Raw genomic sequence first — 21,829 nt, 5'->3', positions numbered from 1 at the left:
GCTTTGTTTTACACTATGGCCTCAATTGTTTCTTGCCCTTGTTTCCTCTGCCTTCCACTTTTGCTTCTTACCTTTCTGTCTTTCATTTCTATCCTTGTTTCCCCCGCCTCTGTCTCCCTGCTCAGATTCCCATCCCCCTGCCATTCTAGTTTAAACCCTCCCCAAAAGCACTCACAAACTCCGCCCCTCCAAGGAAACTGGTCCTGGTCCTGCCCAGATGCAACCCGTCCAGTTTGTACTGGTCTCACCTTCCCCAGAACTGATCCCAATGTCCCAGGAATATGAATCCCACCCCCCTACACCATTTCTCCAGTCACGTATTCATTTGATATATCCTGTTACTTCTGCTCTCGCCAGCACATGGCACTGGTAGTAATCCTGAGATTACTACCTTTGAGGTCCTACTTTTTAATTTATGTCCTAACTTACTATACTCAGCTTGTGGGACCTCATCCCTTTTTTTTACCTATATCTTGGTGCACAACAACTGGCTGCTCACCCTCCCCCCTCAGAATGCCCTGCAGCCACTCAGAGACATCTTTGACTCGAGCACCAGGGAGGCAACATACCATCCTGGAGTCACTTTTGCAGCTGCAGAAACGCCCGTCTATTCCACTTATGATTGAATCCCCTATCACTATAGCTCTGCCACACTTCTTCCTTCCCTCTTGTGCAGCAGAGCCACCCATGGTGCCATGAACTTGGCTCTTGCTGCTTTCCCCGAAGCCAGTGGGTTAGCATTGTTCCCTGCATTTGCAACATATTCTAACATTGACAGGACTAAATCCTGTCTTTTATCCCTCACAGAACCTTAACGCATAAAGGCAAAGACAGTGAAGATCGCTGGCAATAATTCCTCAGAGGAGCTGAGTCCTTTTTTTTTGTTCATTCATGGGATGTGGGTGTCGCTGGCCAGGCCAGCATTTATTGCCTATCCCTAATTGCCCTTGAGAATGTGGTGGTGAGATGCCTTCTTGAACTGCTGCAGTCCAAGTGGGGTAGGTACACCCACAGTGCTGTTAGGAAGGGAGTTCCAGGATTTTGACCCAGCGACAGTGAAGGAACAGCGATATAGTTCCAAGTCAGGATGGTGTGTGACCTGCAGGGGAACATGCAGGTGGTGGTGTTCCCATGTATTTGCTGCCCTTGTCCTTCTAGTTGGCAGAGGTCGCAGGTTTGGAAGGTGCTGTCTAAGGAGCCTCGGTACATTGCTGCAGTGCATCTTGTAGATGGTACACACTGCTGCTACTGTGCGTCAGTGGTGGAGTGAGTGAATGTTTGTAGATGGGGTGACAATCAAGCGGGGTTGCTTTGTCCTGGATGGTGTCGAGCTTCTTGAGTGTTGTTGGAGCTGCAACCATCCAGGCAAGTGGAGAGTATTCCATCACACTCCTGACCTGCGCCTTGTAAATGGTGGACAGGCTTTGGGGAGTCAGGAGGTGAGTTACTCGCCTCAGGATTCCTAGCCTCTGACCTGCTCTTGTAGCCACGGTATTTATATGGCTTCTCCAGTTCAGTTTCTGGTCAATGGTAACCCCTAGGATATTGATAGTGGGGGATTCAGCAATGGTAATGCCATTGAATGTCAAGGGGAGATGGTTAGATTCTCTCTTGTTGGAGATGGTCATTGCCAGGCAATTGTGTGGCGTGAATGTTACTTGCCACTTATCAGCTCAAGCCTGGATATTGTCCAGGTCTTGTTGCATTTCTACACGGACTGCTTCAGTATCTGAGGAGTCACAAATGGTGCTGAACATTATGCAATCATCAGCGAACATCCCCACTTCTGACCTTATGATTGTAAGAAGGCCATTGATGAAGCAGCTGAAGATGGTTGGGCCTAGGACACTACCCTGAGCAACTCCTGCAGTGATGTCCTGGAGCTCAGATGATTGACCTCCAACAACCACAACCATCTTCCTTTGTGCTAGGTATGACTCCAGCCAACGGAGGGTTTTCCCCCTGATTCCCATTGACCTCAGTTTTGCTGGGGCTCCTTGATGCCGTACTCAGTCAAATGCTGCCTTGATGTCAATGGCTGTCACTCTCACCTCACCTCTTGAGTTCAGCTCTTTTGTCCATGTTTGAACCAAGGCTGTAATGAGGTCAGGAGCTGATTGGCCCTGGCAGAACCCAAACTGAGCGTCACTGAACAGGTTGTTGCTAAGCAAGTGCCACTTGATGGCATTGTTGATGACACCTTCCATCACTTTACTGATGATTGAGAGTAGGCTAATGGGGTGGTAGTTGGCCGGGTTGGATTTGTCCTACTTTTTGTGTACAGGACATACCTGGGCAATTTTCCACATTGCAGGGTCGATGCCAGTGTTGCAGCTGTACTGGAACAGCTTGGCTAGGGACGCGGCAAGTTCTGGAGCACAGGTCTTCAGTACTATTGCCGGAATTCTGATGGAGAACTATTACCGGACTCATGCAGACTGTGCACCAGCTCAGATACTCACCCTTCAGTGCAACTAGTAAGGCAGATAGTTTGTTTTCACCTGGTAACACACACTTTGCAGGTAAGCAATGGCAGATGGTGGAGACAGGGACAGCAGTGGAGAGCATTCTCAATGCTTTTCTCAGCTGGACATAGATGTCATATATTGGGGGCTGTCGATGAAGAGGAGAATCATCGAGCAGCAGCTGACAATGTGCAATCCATTGACCAGCTTCTAAAATGGAATTGTCGAGAGATTGTTGGAATCCACCTCAAGAATGAGTGAGGGTGATGTTGCAGGCGACTGAAATGATGTATTCTTTCATGAATAGCATGGCCAGTACCATAGATCATCATATGCTCCAATCAAATGAGGCCATTCATGCATTCTGTTGTGGTTCGTACCATAGATTCCCATTTCTTTAAATACATGTCCTTCAGTATACGGATGGGCAGAATATTTGCATTTGCTCTAATGTTGACTTTCACTGAGCTTATACTTGCCACTCTTCTGTGGGCATATAATCCTGATCATGGTGAATGCCTCAGGTTGCATAATAGCCTTGACTTATTGATCCAAATTAACTGTGTAAAATGCTTGCTCGCTGTTCATGAGTGCATTCATCATCCATGTACTCCTGACAATTGGTCTCTCTGCTGACCTGATGTACCTGCTTGGGCTTTTGTTCTGTGTTGGCATAACTTTTGTTATGTTTGACATACTGTCTTGCAGGTGTTCTCTCTGCACATGATCTGCCACCATTCCTGTGTGCAGTATCTGAACTTGGCCTTCTGCACTGCTTGGCCAATTCTCTTTGCATGCCAGAAACTGCACAGGTCCTGGTATGCTGGACAACTATGAATTGGGTGAGCCAGGTGTGCTGAGTACGTAAAAGGCTGCCCAGCGATAGCTGCCAACCTTTCCGTGCGCTGTGGGGGGTGGAGGGGGGTCATGGCAGACTGGCCGTTCCTGCCTCACAACCCACCCCTGGGACCCAAGACACCCCCCCTCCCCCCAAGCGACTACCCTTGCCTTGCCGCCATGACCAATCACCCCTCCAGCGAGGCAAGCCCAACTTACCTGAAGTCCTGGCACCATGGCGTCAGCTGGGCCGCAGTCTCAACAGTGGCCACCGCTCCCGCTGGCGCTGCTGGGATTAAGAGCTGCCAGCCCGCTGATTGGCTGGCAGCTCACTGAGGCAGGACCTCCTCCCTTAAGCAGGTTGAAGCCCTGCCTTGGGACAATTAAAGCCCGGGGACCCGTAAAATGCGGGTCGGATCCCTGGGCTAGGCGGAAGCGGGTTCGCCACCGACATTTATGTCGGTGGAAAAGTCCTGTCCGCCGACAGTAAAATCCAGCCTGCTGTCTCAAACAGAAAGATCGTCACATGACTTACCTGCCAGCTGGACTGGGGACTGTTTGAATTATGCGTCACAGAAAGGTGTTGCGAATGGCATTAAACAGGAAATTAGAGAAGCATGTGATAAAGGAACATCTGTAATTATGGGTGATTTTAATCTGTATATAGATTGAGCAAATCAAATTCGTCACAATACCGTAGAGGAGGAATTCTTGGAGTGTATATGGGATGGTTTTCTGGACGAATACGTTGAGGAACCAACTAGAGAACAGCCCATTCTAGACTGGGTATTGTGTAATGAGAGAGGAATAATTGACAATCTAGTTGTGCGAGACCCTTTGGGGATGAGCGACCATACTATGATAGAATTCTTCATCAAGTTAGAGAGTGACATATTTGATTCTGACACTAGGGTCCTGAATCTTAGTAAAGGAAACTACGAAGGTATGATGTGTGAGTTGGCTATGATGGATTGGGAAATGTTACTTAAAGGGATGATGGTGGATAGGAAATGGCAAACATTTAAAGAGCGCATGGATGAACTGCAACACTTGTTTATTCCTGTCTGGCGCAAAAGTAAAATGGGAAAGGTAGCCAGATCATATGAGGTCCAGACACCCAGTGGTGCGATTCTCAGGTGGAACTGAAGTCAACTCAGAGAGGTGTATGACAACACTACATGTGACAACCCTGTGACATTGCAGACATGTACAAAGACAAAGTCTGAAGATGAAAGTACAGAGGCTATGAGCACTGAGGGAGAGCATGCTAACCAGAGTTGTGAGTCATCAGAATCTCAGTGCAGTTGTCAAGACGAGCTCAGCTGTGGGAAGAGGCTCACGATAAAAAGATTAGGACGAATAAGCAAACCTCCTCTACTTTTTCGAGAGTATTAAACTTACTCACTTGTAAATAATGTTTTGATTTAGTCATGTATAGTTAGTCTGAATTGCAACATCACTGTATATTGTACATGCATTTTTATTTTTGATAAAAGGGGAATGTTGCGAGATGGCCTTAAGAAGGGACCACCTTAAGAGCAGACCATCTTAACAGCTGTAAATGAAAATCACCAGAAGAAGTGATGCCGCATCACACATGACCAGGAAGTTGTGGATGGAGCCCAGTAGAGTGAGGCGTGTGTAGGTGTGCTTGCACAATAACTTTTTAAAATATATATGTCCTTGTTAAGTTATATAAAAACCCATATTTTCTTTGGATATTACTTGTAGTCCTATGAGCCTTACAATAGGCCACACACCAAAGGAACAAGTAATATTACATCTTCAACACTATTGTGCAGCCTCTGGATGCCAACATATCTGCTACCTTAAATAGCTTGACAGATACTGTGACCTTGAACTCACAAGGCTACACTAATCTGCACCAGATCCTTCTCTAGCATAGTGATGGCAGTGAAGTGTGGCTGGGCCTTGAGAGAGAGGATGGCAAAAGGTGTCATGAAAGTGGGGACTCTACTCAAATTCCTTCAACTTTTCACCTACAGTCCACCTCTCAGTCAGTAGCCAACATGCTGCCTGGTCTCCCAGTGGCCCAGTCTGCCCAAGGTGCAGCAGTCTTTGGAGGACCTTCACAGGCTCTAAAACATAAAGAACGTCAACCAAAAGCTTCTCAGCAGTCAGAACAGGGACTTGAACAGCCTACCTCTACCTTTGAAGCCCGGCAGATTGTGCCACATAGGAAAAGCAGGAAAAGGCAGAGTAAGGTTTTGGAGTTGCACAAGGGTATGAAATGTTGTTTTAAAAAATGTTGTTTTGATAAGTTTTTGTTCTTTATTTAGCTCACATTATAATGTTACTTTTTGTCATCACTTTCACATCTTATCCATTCTTGGGGGCTGGGTGGAAAGAGGCCTTCTAAGTTGTGACAATAGATGCATTGATGCAAACCATGTGAACCTTGCATTAATAAGGACACCCCTGGCACCTCAGGCAGCAATGTGAGCAGCACTTTCCTCCTCTTTCCCTCCTCCCCCTCTGAATGGTCTGAGGAGGGTCTGAGCTCTTTGCCTTGTTCCTCCTGTAGGTGGAAGCTTTGTTGTTGTGCAATATTGTGCAAAGCACAGCAAACCAAGGCCATTCCAGAGACACTGGCTGGTGCAAACTGTGGGGCATTGCGAGGCCATTCGAGGCACCTGAAACACATCTTCAACATACCGATGGCCTGTTCATTCACACATCTGGTGGTGATATAGCATTTGTTGTAGTGCTGTTGGGCTTTAGTGGTCGGGTTTCTGATGGGTGTCATAAGCCAAGTTTGCAGTGGGTATCCCTTGTCTCTTAGCTGGTGAGACCACACCTGGAGTACAGTGAGCAGCTCTGGGCACCACACTTAAGGAAGGATATAGTGATCTTGGAGCAATTGCAGCGTAGATTTACTCGAATGATACCTCGACTACAAGGGTTAAGCTACAACAAACAAAGTAGGGTTGTATTCCCTGCAATTTAGAAATGTGAGATGTGATTTGATCAAGTTTTTCATAGTATTCAGTGGAACAGATAGGGTTGATTGGTAGAAACTATTTCTGCTGGTTGGGGAGTCTAGGAATAGGGGGTATAGTCAAAAATTTAGATTTGGACTTTTCAGGAGTGACATTAAGCAACACTTCTTGCAAAGTGTGGTAGAAGTTTGTAACTCTCTTCTGCGAATGGCAATTGATGTTAGATTAGTTGTTAATTTTATAACTGAGTTTGATAGATTTGTTTTGTTAGTATTATGGCATACGGGGCAAGGGCAGTTACATGGAGCTCAGTCACAAAACAGCCATGATGTCATTGAATGGTGGGACAGGATTGAGGGGCTAAATGGCCTACTTCTGCTCCTATGTTCCTACTCCTATATTCCGATAAGTGCAGCCATGAACTTATTGAATGGTGGAGCAGGCTCAAGGGGCTGAGTGGCCTACTCCTGCTCCTAATTCAGTATGTTCATATGTTCTATCATTCTGATAACTCTGCACTGAACCCGCTCCAAAGCCAATCTATCCTTCCTGAACTGTGGTAGCCAGAACTGAATGTGTATTCTAAATGGGCTCTAACCAGAGTTTTATACAACTGTAGAATATCTTCCATCCCTTTGTATTCCAGCCCTTTTGAGATGAAGAAATTCTGAAGGGAATACAGTTGGGGTAGACAAATTGTTTACTAGATTGAAGGATTCAATTGTTAGGAATACATGATTTTTAAAAAAGGAATTGGAAAGTAGAGCTTTAGGAGAACTGTAAAATAAGTTAACGAAGTAAGGTTAATGGCAAGCACAGAAAAATAGGATCAAGAGTTTTTTTTAATTTGTTCATGGGATGTGGGCGTCACTGGCCAGACCAGCATTTATTGCCCATCCCTAATTGCCCTTGAGAAGGTGATGATGAGCTGCCTTCTTGAACTGCTGCAGTCCATGTGGGGTGTAGGTACACTCACAGTACTGTCAGGGAGGAAGTTCCAGGATTTTGACCCAGCAACAATGAAGGAACGGCGATATATTTCCAAGTCAGCAGTGCCATGATTTAGGATTCTCTTGCCACTTTTTCCACAGAAATGACCTGGAAATAAGTTGTCTTAAGGTGTGTATTCTTAACGAAAGTTCACCCATTAGATTCCCAAAATAGCCTTTGTTGAGGTCTGTATAGGCGGACGAATAGTAATTACAATGCAAGATGGGAAATTCATTTCGATCCAAACAATGGCCAATTCATTTGCCATGTTTGGTCATTCAGAAGGACATGTCCTATCTTGGTATGAAAGCGGTAAATTATTCTTCTGGGTGGTATGATAAGGGTACCGGGAAATCGTGTTTTTGATTTATGTAAATTATAAACTGAAACAGGCTAGCATATGCAAATTTCTTAACTTTGCAGTAGTTTTGTAATGCTGTGTTAACATGCTTTGCTCCTTCAAACACATTGAAGGAGTACACATGTGTAAAATACAGAGATCCGGTACAGAACACTAGGGAGTTTCATTGCGCATACGAACATATGAATTAGGAGCAGGAGTAGGCCACTCAGCCCCTCGAGCCTGCTCCGCCATTCAATAAATTCATGGCTGAACTAATTTCTCCACATTACCACCTACCCCAATAACCTTTCACCCCCTTGCTTGCCAAGAATCTATCTATCTCTGCCTTAAACATATTCAAAGACTCTGCTTCCATCGCCTTTTGAGGAAGACAGTTTCAAAGACTCACGACCTTCTGAGACAAAAAAAATTCTCCTCATCTCTGCCTTAAATGGGTGACCCCTTATTTTTAAACCGTGGCCCCTGGTTCTAGGTTGCAACCCAGGGTTTTGCTATCACACTAGTAGGTATAGGGGATTGGGAGAAACTGGTAACCAGATAGCTTAAGGGAGTAACCATCACCAGTGAACTCAAGGATATTTTAGTTTGGAAATACAGCACCGAAACAGGCCCTTCGGCCCACCGAGTCTGTGCCGACCATCAACCACCCATTTATACTAATCCTACACTAATTCCATATTCCTACCACATCCCCACCTGTCCCGATATTCCCCTACCACCTACCTATACTAGGGGCAATTTATAATGGCCAATTAACCTATCAACCTGCAAGTCTTTGGCATGTGGGAGGAAACCGGAGCACCCGGAGGAAACCCACGCAGACACAGGGAGAACTTGCAAACTCCACACAGGCAGTACACAGAATCGAACCCGGGTCGCTGGAGCTGTGAGGCTGCGGTGCTAACCACTGCGCCACTGTGCCGCCCCACTGTGCCACTGTGCGGCAGAACTGAATTTATAACAAAGAGACTGGCAGATGGAGAAAGAAGGGATTGGGAGCAATTGCAAGCAAGTCAGTGTATGAGTCTGATCAATCAAAGGAAGACGGTGCTGTTGAGCCAAATGACCTTTTCCTGTTCCTCATACTCCCTACATCATTATATATATATAGAGCAAACAATCTTGTGTGAGATCTTGCTCATGAAACCCTTCAATCCTTGTATCTGAACTTCACTCCAAAGTCAAAGTAAAAAGTCAATGCTTATACATTACTTGACCCCAACTGTTTATCAGTCTTATATCTGCTTTAATATAACAGAAGACTTCAAATAGAATACTTTCTAGCCATCCAAATAAATCATTCTGTTGCACATCCAGTACTAAGCTAGGTAATGACACACAATGAGCACTTAATATGAGGTGATGATTTGTTGAGGAGATTGGTATAACAGATAACAGCTCTGGTGGTGTGACAGCCTGTAAACCAGTATAGATTTCCACTGATTTAAGATGGCAGTTTCAATTCCATGCCTTAGCCTGGGCCATAAAATCTTTAATATACCATAAGGCAAGAGGAGACTAGAAGAAATAATATTTAGAAAACAATTTGAGATGCTAAGTAAATGAAGATCTTCAAGATCTGTAGAACTGGCACTCGAGTAAAAAAAAGTACTCACATGTGAAAATGAGCTATTTAAACTTTTAAGCTTCCTTGACCATTTTTAGCTCCGTGAAATCTGGAGAAATCCTTTTCTCTTTGCATGAGATATTCTAATGCGTTTTGAGCTATTTGTGCAATCCACAAACACTTCCATCTCCTGATAATGTACCTGAAGAAGTCTTTTGAAAGGCGAAGGGTTTCTGTGGAAAATTACTGCCTCATATTTATTTCCAACTTGCAGTAAATTACTTTTGAAATAAGCATAGCATTTTATGTGAAGTTCAAATACGTGGTCTGTGTAACTAGAGTTTATTTTTCTTACAGTTCTATTTTCACACATGAACAATACATTGATCTATGTTGATACAGTAGTGGTGTTATAAGAATATATATCTATATAGACACCTGAAAAAACATAAAAGATGTATATTTTAAAAGCTCTGAGATCACACTATATCTGTGGAACTGTACGTTGCTACAAAGATCTCATTATGATACTCGCATTTCTTTGTTTACCTTTCAATCACTGAGGACTAGTTTCTGATCTAATGATCTGTCATGCACCATGAATAAATTTGCACCTGTTTTATAAGAAAGTGTGACTGTGACTTTTCTCATTTACACCTTTATTTTAAAGATTGTGATTTGCAGCAGGATTTTCAATGGAAGAATGGAAAAATGGGGCTGATCAGAAATGCCTCTCGTGGGGCACAGACACAGATCAAAAATGTAAAAGAGTATTATACGCCTTCTTCTTCTTCTTCTTAGGCAGTCCCTCAGGAACGAGGGTGACTTTCTTCCACTCCAGGGTTGTAGGTCCTCAGCTAACTGAATAGTCCAATTCTGGATCCACACACTCTGCCACAGGTGGGGCTGGTGATGTCTGGTGAGGCGGCTGGATGGGATGCTCGAATTTCTGAACGCTCCTTCTGCTGTTTGCACTTGGTCGCTGCCTGGGTATGTCGACACTGTTCAAACTGGCTGGCACCTTCGCGGATGCTTCTTCTCCATTTTGGGCGGTCTCGGGCAAGAGATTCCCGTGACAGTGGGAGGCTTTACGGACATCCTTGTCGCATTTCCTCTGCCCTCCTGGTAGCCTCTTGCAACATTCCAGCTCATCACCAAGAAGCTCCCTGCTGGAGCAGATCTAATATAAATGCAGTTCCTGCAAAGTGTGACTCAAAAGCACAAAAACCGGGCAGAACGACTCTTTGTAAGATGGAGAATCCAAATGCTGAATTTTGTACATAGCATTTCAAAGTTAGTAATAATCTAGCCCGAGTCCAGTAGCATTGTTTAATAAGATGTACCACAGGTGTTCCACTCTCAGGGGACAGAATTCCACAGTCAAAAGTGCTAATTTAATAAATTGAATCAAAGGAAGTCCGGATCTACAACATGCTGGAGGAGGAATATACCCCTTATAGTACTTTGAATCAAACAAGTAGTATGAAATTAACTTAAAAATACTCTCCTATAGCAAAAAAGAAGAGTTTTGTACGAGCCAGATTAAAAGCTACAGTTTGTGAGCTGCCAATTTCAGAATACCAAGGGGAGCAGCAGTGAAAATTACAAGCCTCACTGAGTTTTTTTTCTCTGCCTGTTTTTTCCCCCAGCACTCAGTTGTCCTCCAAGACAGTTACGTAAAATAAAATAAAACAACTATCTCACTTACGGCCAGGATTCATTTTCTAGTTATAACCCAAAATAATAATCAAACAAATTAACAATCCCACCAGGTATCATCAAAAATGCTGCTAGGTCATCAATAAATGTTACAGTGTTAAAGATCTTACAAGAAATCTCGTTAAAGTTCCACTCCATCAAAATAAAACCCTGTCAAAATAACTTCAAAGCAGTTAAAGGTATAATGAACAAGAAAAGGCCACACAATCCCTCCTTCCAATAGACTGGAAGTTGAAATTCATCAAAGCTGTACGTAACCCATATTGGAAAATATAACTTTACATTGTAATGTACAGTTTTCACCATCATGGAATTGAATCAACTTTCTTGATTGAAAACAATTTCAACTCATCTCATAACTTGGAATTTAATGGTTTGTAATGAATCTCTTCAATCCATCAATGGTCCAATTTCCCAAAGAGCATTCCAAAGGAAGCCTTACTAATGTATTATAATATAATTAGTTAGTAACAAACTTATTCCTCCATATTGTGTTTGAATAGCACCAAGAGTCACTATCCTTGAGATAGAGTTAAAGAATGAAAGAATTAGATTTATACAGTGCCTGATCAAGTCATTCAGGGTATACCAAAGTACTTTACATTCATTTAATTACATTTTGAAGTGCAGTCATTATTTTCATGTAGGCAAACTTATCAATTTTTGTTTCCTGGCAACGTTGAATCATTGGCATTTATATCACAGACAGAGGCTAATCAGCTCTAGGGTTTGCACTGGTTCTTCGCTAAAGCAATCCTAAGCTACTCCCACGGCCCTGTTCTCTCCCCATATCCCTGCATCCTTTTTTGCTTCAAAGTTTTATCCAATTCTCCCTTGAAACCATTCTACTATGCAACAACTCTCTGCATAGTTTATCTTAGTGACAGTTTCAAATCGATGACCACATGGAGATCATTTGCAACACTTTGCACTCGAGAGAAATCTACCTTGTGGTGTAATATCTCCAACTTAAGTATCCTTTGCACAGGAAAAGTGTTCTTACAGGTAAGCACTGTAGACTGCCTGTGGTAGCACATGTTCCTGCTGTGCTTGTGGTGTCCTCGGGACTTGTGTGAGGTTTAGCTAACTTTAGTATAAGGTATGAGGCAAAGATAGAGAGACAATGACTGCAGCAGCTGAACATAAAGACTTGTCCTTTATTCCGTCATAGTTTCACTTTCTCCAGCATGTGTATTCTACAGCAGCCTCCAGAGTACAAAATGTACAATGCAATTGCATTTTCAAAACACTACAACACTACACACCTCCCCTTCTCAGTAAATGAGAGACATAGCATGGAGTGAATTTTACAGACCTCTCGATGTCGGAGGTAGTAGCCGGGGTGGGGGTGGGGCCCAGAAACTGACTCTGGGAGAGGTCCACCGTTGGCCTCAAAACCGGGAAGGCCCAGCCCCATATTGCTGGCGGCAGCGAGGCTGCATGGCGGGGGCACCAGGACCAACATTATCATACTCAAAAACATGCCAATCAATGAATTAAATACTTACCTGCTCCCGCTGTCCATTTTGGTGCCTAAATAGTGGCTGCGGACGGCACTGCAGGACACTGGTGGTGAGGGGGAAGCAGGTAAGTATTTCAGTGTGGGGTGGGGGGAGCGGGCTCAAACTAAGCTGATTGGGGGAGGGGATGTTGGGAAGAGGTTGAAGGTAAAATCTAATGAACTTTAGCGGAGGGAAAGGTCAGGTACACAAGGTAAGTATTTTGGGAGGGTGGGGTGAGATGGCAAGGAACGAGCTAAATGAATGTTGGGGGAGGTTGTGGGAGAGGAGATAGAAATATTTCTTTAATTTTTTTAATTAAATCTAACGTGTCTATTTCTTTAAAAAATTAAATTAAATGTGAGGGCTGGAAGCCCTTTAAAAATGGTGTTGGTGCCTGCGCTGTGGTGCCGGATGCCGTTGCCAGGGATGGACCGCCCGCCTCCTGCACGTCACCGTGGGGGGAGGGCAGGGAGGGTCCGCCCCGGCCACGTAAATGAGCCACAACGTTTAATATCGCGGCGGCTCCATGGAGTAAAGCCCGCGCATGCATGCCGCCATCTTTGAAGCTCGCTGCCGATAAAGTGCAGCCCAGCATGTTTCAATGGTTTGTTTCCAAAACTGTAAACCATAAACTTAAACATAAATAGTTCACTTCGTAACATAGTCACCTAAGTATGGTGAGCTTTTTCTCTCACAAGTAGAATATCATCTGACATCAGATGCAGTCTCATTTGACTCATGTTCTTCATCTGAGGTGTGGATGTTCAGAATTGGATTCGATGCTTGCGAATACTTTGAAAAATGACGTGTTTCTTGTGATGATTTGTGAATCCCGCTTAGCAGTGATCATTGATATTTTGTGTTGGTCACAACAAATGGTTGGATGTCATGTGGGGTCATATATTTTCCAACGTGACCATTACATTTTACAAATACTTTATCTCCTGGCTTTAGGGACGTAGCTCTAAATTTCATGTTTCACTCTGCATTTACTTCCATTTGATCCTTCTATTCTCGATTACATTCACGTACATGTTGATCATTAGCTCCACAGGGTAGCTCAGGAAGTCGTGTGCGCATAGGATGTGCAAAGATGAGTGTAGCTGGAGGTTTTCCGGTAGTCGAGTGAGGAGTCGCTCTGTAATTTCGAAGTGACATAGCTCTTGCTTCCATGACTTGTTCTCAGCTGTAGCTGTATGTATCACTTTTTCAAAGTTTGCATAAATCTCTCAACTTTGCCATGAGCTCTTGGACAATGGGGTGTGATGGTCCAATGAGTGAACCCAAGGTAGTTTGCAAATTTGCTGAACTCATCGCTGTTGAATGGGGGTCCATTGTCACTTCTTCCCATTTGAGGGATTCCAATCAAGGCAAAGATCTGATCAAGCTTCGGGATGACTGTTTTCGTTAAAGTTGATAGAACTAATCCCATGATTGGGAATCTGCTTTCGTCGTCAGTGACAACAATACAGTTGTTGTGTAATACAAGATCAGATATTGTTGTAACAGTGAGTTCATTTCACACATTGTGGAGATCTTGTAGTGTGTGAACGATTTCGATTGTAGACGCTTTCTCAATCACGTCTTTCCAGTTTCGAGATTCCATAGCCATCATATATCATTGCAAACCCTCATCTTATTTTGTTGTTGCTTTGATGACAGCTAGTTCTAGCGACTTTGGTACTGCATTTATGCTCACGTCGTTAAGATGTTGTTCTGCTGAACCTTTTCCTCTGGACTAGTAGGACCGACTGTCAGGATGTTGTGAAAGGTAGTCCGCTGGGTTGAGCTTTCCTGGCTGATACTCAACCTGGAACTCATACTCTTGTAGTTTGAGTATCCAACATTCTATTTGAATGGATAGTTTGCTATGTGGATTGTTGAACAAACTCACTTGTGGTCTATGATCATTTATTATTTTAAATTTGCTTCCATATATGTAAAGATGAAAATGTAAGATACCCATGTGATTGAGAGTGCTTCTCTCTCGCTTTGTGAATAACATTGCTCTACTGGCATTAATGATCTGCTTGCCATCACAACGATTGATGGGTCTTTCTGTAAGAAAACTGCACCTAAGCAACCGGGCTTGCATCCATGACTAGCTGGGTGATTTTCTCAGGGTCAAAATAGGCATTTGTGCAACTTGCTGCCAAACGTCATTTTATCTGGTATACCGGCTGTTTGTGTGATTTAGTCTATTTCCACTTGGTAGTCTCTTTTGTCAGATCGCATAGAGGGGAATTTAGCAGAGCGAGATCAGGAATGAAACAAATGCAGTATGTGACAAGTCCTAGCAGACTCCGGACTTTCTGTACGTTTGTAGGATCTCCAGTGTTTGCAATGGCTTCAACTTTCCGTGGATCTGGTGACACTCCTTCACCCTTGAACACAACCGAAGAATTCAATTCTGCTTTCATTGAACAAGCATATGTTTTTGTTCGAGGTGAGGTTTCATTCTCTGAGACATTGTAGGTACGCATGTAATTACGTCTTGAGTTCCCTTTCAGTGTGGCCATAGATGAGAATCTCATCACTGATGTTCAGTGTGCCATCAAGCCCTCGAAGTGCAGATTGAACCAAATGCTGAAATACTTCAGCTGCTGAGTTGACTCCAAAGTTGAGCCTTTTTATCGGAAAAGACAATGTGAGGAGACAATACATTAAGATATTTTGATTCTTCTGCAAGCTTGATTTGAAGGTAGCTGAAATACAAACAAGAAATGCTGGAAATACTCAACAGGTCTGGCAGCATCTGTGAAGAGAAAAGCAGAGTTAACGTTTCAGGTCAGTGACCCTTCATCAGAACTGGCAAACATTAGAAATGTAAAAGCAAATAAAGCGGGGGTGGGGCAAGAGATAACAAAGGAGAAGATGTAGATAGGACAACGTCACTGAATAGCTGACCAGAAGGTCATGGAGCAAAGGCAAACAATATGTTAATGGTGTGTTGAAAGACAAAGCATTAGTACAGATAGGGTGTTAACGGACTGAAAATTGAACAGCCGCAAGTACAAACATGAAAAAAAAACAGTGGGTGAGCAAACTGAACAAACTAAGATGAAATAAAATAAAATAAACACAAAAAAAATTTTAAAAGGGAAAAAGAAAAAATAACTAAAAATAAAAGTAAAATGGGGGGCCCGTCATGCTCTGAAATTATTGAACTCAGTGTTCAAGCTGGCAGGCTGTAGTGTGCCTAATCGGTAAATGAGATGCTGTTCCTCGAGCTTGCGTTGATGGTAGCTGCATTGAGGACAAATTTAGCAAAGTGTTTAGCACCATCCACTTTCTCTATTATATCATCAATTGTCAGTGTCAAGTGTCTTTCTCGTTGTATGGTTTGGTGATCACATATCAACGCAGATTCTAATCTTTTCTCACTATTGGGTTTATTGATGATTTGTATGGGTGAAACCCAAGGGGTAGGCTCATCATCAGCTTTCTCAATAATGTCAAGGTCAAGTAAGCATTGAAGTTCCTTCTCTGTCTGTTTCCTAACATGAAATGGTATTCGTTGCCATTGATACACAACCGGGGGCACATTAGGTCTACATGCAGCTTGCATGTAACATCTTTCACTTTGCCGATACCAGTGAAGCGATATGCACACAGTTAGAGAATGTTTTTGCTATGTGAAGGAATTGCATATGTGACTGTAATCATGTGCAGATCTTTTGCAGTGTGGAAACTGATAAGTATACCACATTCTCCAGATATGACATAAAATAAAGCTTTCGTTCTAGTGTCTGGCGTTTCATAAGTCCTGAGGATTTTGAGAGGTTTGTCAACATTGTAAAAGAAAATTTTCGTATTGCCTGCAGAGAATGGGCCAATCCTGAAGTTTGTTGAATGTTTTGTCTTCCATGGCATTGACAGATGCTCCTGTGTCTATGAGAGCATTTATGTCCAAGCAGCCAATGGTCACTGTCACATGAGGCTGTTTGCTGTCTCAAAAGTATGTTCAGGGTCATCTGCCGCTACATTAGCTTCACTCTGTTGTCTTTTTGCTGTGATATGCAGACGTGACACCCTTCTGTTGGTATTGTTCTTAATAGTTGATTTTGCTGATGAGCAACAAACATGAGCAAAGTGGTTGGGTTTTCCACAAGCTTTACACTGTTTACCAGTAGGAGGACATTCTGTCCCATGTGGATAAGCACCGCCACAGTGGAAACATTCTTTGGATAAAATACAACTCTGTTTGTGAGACTGCTGCTGTGGCTTTGAATGTGGTTTCCTGGCACATGAGTGATGAATAGTGCTCACAGGAGTTGAACCTGGAGTTTGCTAGTTACTGAGGTTAACAGCCTCAACTTCAGTAACTCTGGCTGAAAGCGATAGTGATCTTGCCATCTTCAGCAGCTCTGACAGCTTTCTGGCTTTCTCGAGTGCTTTTTGGCATAATTGACTGGAGAGATAGCCTTCAACTATTCGTGTTTTGATTTCCCATTTGACATGTCCAGCATCACCAAAGTCACATTTGGTTGCTAGTTGCCTCAAATGTCTGCAAAGTTGATCAATTGCCTCATTTGCATCTTGCTTAGTCATAGAGTCGTACAGCATAGATACAGACCCTTCGGCCCACCGCGTCCATGCTGACCATAATGCCTATCTATACTAATCCCACCTGCCTGCATTAATTCCATATCCCTCTATGCCTTGCTCATTCAAATACCTGTCCAGATGCCTCTTAAATGTCATTACTGTTCCTGCCTCCACCACCTCCTCAGGCAGCTCATTCCAGATACCCACTATCCTTTGTGTGACAAATTTACCCCTTTGATCCCCTTTAAACCTCCTCCCTCTCACCTTAAATCTATGCTCGCTAGTTTTAGTCGCCCCTACCATGGGAAACAGACTCTGGCTATCCATCCTATCTATGCCTCTCATAATTTTATATACCTCTATCATGTCCCTTCTCAGCCTCCTTCACTCCAGGGAAAACAGACCCAGCCTATCCAATATCTCTTTATAACTCAAGCCGTCCAAACCAGGCAACATCCTTGTGAATGTTTTCTGCACCCTCTCCAGCTTAATCACATCTTTCCTGCAGTGCAGCGACCAGAACTGCACTCCAAATGCGGCCTAACCAACGTTATGTACAACTGTAACATGATGTCCCAACTATTGTACTCAACGCCTCGGCCGAAGAAGGCAAAGTGTGTTGCAAGACAATGGTTCCATATATGGTGTTTTCCATAATGTAGGTTGTCAGGGCATATATTTTGCTGAGTTGTGGTCATTTTGCTCAGGCATCAGTGTCTCAAATATATCTTCTAATTATTTACATCCATAGTGTCGAAGTAAGGCCTTTTTCCTTGTGTTGTCTGCAATTATGAAACCTGCCATCGCACCTTCAAAACGTACGGCCACTTTTGCCAATTTGGAGATACAGATCATGGCTCTGAATGCACATCAAAAGGTGATAGGTAGGGCATAGATAATGCCATACTGATCAGCAACGCAGTGATAAAGGATCTAGGATTGCATTCCTTTCAAAGGAAACTTCTCTGCAGTGATCTGAGATAATATATACTTGTTTGATAAGATGGTTATTTTTGAGAGATCAATGTGTGAGTATACACTGCACTAGCTTCCTGTGTGTACCTAACACAGTCTCCAAGTTAAAATGCTGTCTTCTGTGAAAGTAGGCAAAACCTTACAAAATTTTCATACCTAAAAGCAATGTTTCTGTTTTTATCATCGCTTTTTCTGTTTACCACGTCGCCTTTGTGATGTCCTCTGGACTTGAGTGAGATTTAGCTGAGTTTAGAATAAGATATGAGGCAAAGATAGAATGACAAAGATTGCAGCAGCTGAACATAGGCTTTCCTTTTATACTGTGTTAGTTTCACTTTCTCTTTGCTAACATGTATGTTCTACAGCAGCCTCTAGAGCACACAATGTACAATACAATTGCAATTTCAAAACACTACAACACTACAGTGCTGTGAATGGATGTGGTAGCATGAAAACATCTTATTGTGGTAACCTTCACTTCACAGAAAGTTTTGATTCTGTTCCAGATGCTGTCTGCAGGTCCTCCTGCAGCAGATGGTTGAATTGTGTGACAGCTGGTCTTGTGAAGCCATAAGTGTCAAAGACGGTTCAGTTTGAGTTTGGTTACATCCGATCTAGAATATTACATTCAGTTTTGGGCATCATACCTCAGGAACAACCTATGGCCTTTGGAGGTGGTGCGATGTAAATTAACCATAATTATACTGGGCTTAGAGGATTCAATGATGAGAACAGAATGTCTAAACGTGGCTTTCGTCCCTTCTGTATCGAAGGCTGAGGCGTGATTGATTGATGTGTTTAAGATATTAAAAGTGGAAAAAATCTATTTCCTCTGGTGGGGGGACATCTATAGCAAGGAGGCATAATTTCAAGGGCTAGGTTATTCAGGAATGAAAACAGAAAGCATTTTTTTCACACACATGGTAGTAGTTTTTCTGGAACTCTCCTCAAAAGGCTTGTGGGTATTAGGTCATAGAGTGACACAGCACCGAAACAGGCCCTTCAGCCCACACCAACTATCAACCACCCATTTATACTAATCCTTCACTAATCCCATTCACATCCCCACCTTCCCTCAATTCTCCTACCACCTAGATACACTAGGGGCAATTTTTTTTTAAATGGACAATTTACCTGTCAACCTGCAAGTCTTTGGCATGTGGGAGGAAGCTGGAGCACCCTGAGGAAACCCATGCAGTCACAGGGAGAACGTGCAAACTCCACACAGACAGGACCCAGAACCGAACCTGGGTCACTGGAGCTGTGAGACTGTGGTGCTAGCCACTGTGCCACTGTACTGCCTAATTGGAGGTCAATTGGAGCTTTGCAGATTGAGATGATAGATTTTGTTAGGTTAGCATAGTAAGATATATGGAGTGAAAGCAGGTAAATGAAGTTGATGTGGATCTACCATAATCTAATTGACAATACCTATGATCTAATTGAATGGTGGAGCAGGTTTGAGTGGCTGACTGGCCTACTTCTGTTCCTAATGTTCATATGATATGATTGCTTGATATGACCAGGTACACTTGCTCTCAATTAATGATATCTGACCATAGAAATATAGTGCATGGCAAAATCTAGAAAGCACTCCCAATGTCATTAGTAATTGGCAGTCCACAGTTGCAACACTTTAACAAAGGAGGAGTAATGCTAGGGGAAACCAGGACCAACTCCGGTACCCATGGCTGCTTACTCCACTGTGAAACATTCTAACAGTAGATGAGAACTTTGGGCTGGAAGCCTGAAAGGTTTTGACTTCTACATCTGCTAGCTCCATGAGACATTTGTCATGTAGCTTTTGTCCAATGAGCCAGTATGTGCAAGAATACAATGGTTGTGTGCGATGCTTGAAATGGTATCTCCCAGAGACTGTGAGGTTCCACAATTTAGAGTTGTGCCAGGCTGAATAATCCCACAAGAAATCTGTACAAAAGTGAGGAGCACATCTATCTTTGCCTTCCTCCTGATCCCATTAAACTTCTTCCTCATTTCCAGACAGATGCAAGGAATCTTGATAACTGTATTGACTCCGCTGGCTGGAGTCATACCTAGCGCAAAGGAAGAAGGTTGTGGTTGTTGGAGGTCAATCATCTGAACTCCAGGACATCACTGCAGGAGTTCCTCAGGGTAGTGTCCTAGGCCCAACCATCTTCAGCTGCTTCATCAATGACCTTCCTTCAATCATAAGTTCAGAAGTGAGGATGTTCGCTGATGATTGCACAATGTACAGCACCATTTGTGACTCCTCAGATACTGAAGCAGTCCGTGTAGAAATGCAGCAAGACCTGGACAATATCCAGGCTTGGGCTGATAAGTGGCAAGTAACATTCACGCCACACAAGTGCCAGGCAATGACCATCTCCAACAAGAGAGAATCTAACCATCTCCCCTTGACATTCAACGGCATTACCATCGCTGAATCCCCCACTATCAACATCCTGGGGGTTACCATTGACCAGAAACTGAACTGGAGTAGCCATATCAATACCATGGCTACAAGAGCAGGTCAGAGGCTAGGAATCCTGAGGCGAGTAACTCACCTCCTGACTCCCCAAAGCCTGTCCACCATCGACAAGGCACAAGTCAGGAGTGTGATGGAATACTCTCCACTTGCCTGGATGGGTGCAGCTCCAACAACACTCAAGAAGCTCAACACCATCCAGGACAAAGGAGCCCACTTGATTGGCACCCCATCTACAAACATTCACTCCCTACACCACCGACGCACAGTGGCAGCAGTCTGTACCATCTACAAGATGCACTGCAGCAATGTACCAAGGCTCCTTAGACAGCACCTTCCAAACCCGCGACCTCTACCAACTAGAAGGACAAGGGCAGCAAATACATGGGAACACCACCACCTGCAAGTTCCCCTCCATGTCACACACCATCCTGACTTGGAACTACATCGCCGTTCCTTCACTGTCGCTGGGTCAAAATCCTGGAACTCCCTTCCTAACAGCACTGTGGATATACCTACCTCACATGGACTGCAGCAGTTCAAAAAGGCAGCTTACCACCACCTTCTCAAGGGCAATTAGGGATGGGCAATAAATGCTGGCCTGGCCAGCGACGCCCACATCCCATGAATGAATTTTTAAAAAACTCAATTGATAATCTCCCTCCATGCAGCTTGCTTTTACTGGAAGGTGATCTTCAGCTCCAAATTAGGCCACCCTACTTTAGTGTGACTCTTACAACAGAAACTCCAACTCGTCAGCATCAAATGGAACAATGTTGCCCATATGTCTCTGCTATGTTCAATTTCAATTCTTTTCTGACCCCACTACAGCTTCCCCTTTAATGACAGATCTTTAAGAACTGCTGTCTCATTTGAATTTGATCGTTGGAAACAAATATGCTGGACAAGCTTTTCCTGTGTGTGTAGCCTATTCAAATTAGCAGGAGAGGACTCCCATCGAATGGTTGAACTGGGTCTGCTGTCTATAACATAGGCACATGCTTTGGGAGAGCTCAACCCCATTTTTCTCACTATTGTAGCATTGGCACTTGTGTATTAATGGCTGGAAAAGAAATGTAAATTATTGTGCAACCTAATCAGATTGCTCTGAAGCCTCAGATGAAGCAATAGTGTCATCCATTGTAAAGATGAGCTATGATAGCTTCATGCTTTGTCAGAAGTTTTCATGGTGGCCTTTGGTATCTAGCTAGTATCTGCTGTGGTTAATTTGCATTTTGCTGATCTTTTAATGTGTCAATGTGCTTTGGTCAACTTGATAAAGATTTCTGCCTCAACATTTTAAACATCTGTTAACTTCTTGAAGAATATCAGCCCATTCACAGCAATGCGGTAAGGACTGTTTGTGTTCCACTGAGTGATTCGTCTCATATTTAGCATTTTATCATGAGTGTAAAAAGCTTCATATTTCACTGTA

Source organism: Heterodontus francisci, chromosome 4 (assembly GCF_036365525.1).
Source record: "Heterodontus francisci isolate sHetFra1 chromosome 4, sHetFra1.hap1, whole genome shotgun sequence".
In the NCBI taxonomy this organism is placed as follows: Eukaryota; Metazoa; Chordata; class Chondrichthyes; order Heterodontiformes; family Heterodontidae; genus Heterodontus; species Heterodontus francisci.
The sequence above is the reverse complement of the archived record's forward strand: the minus strand, read 5'-3'. Positions refer to the sequence as shown.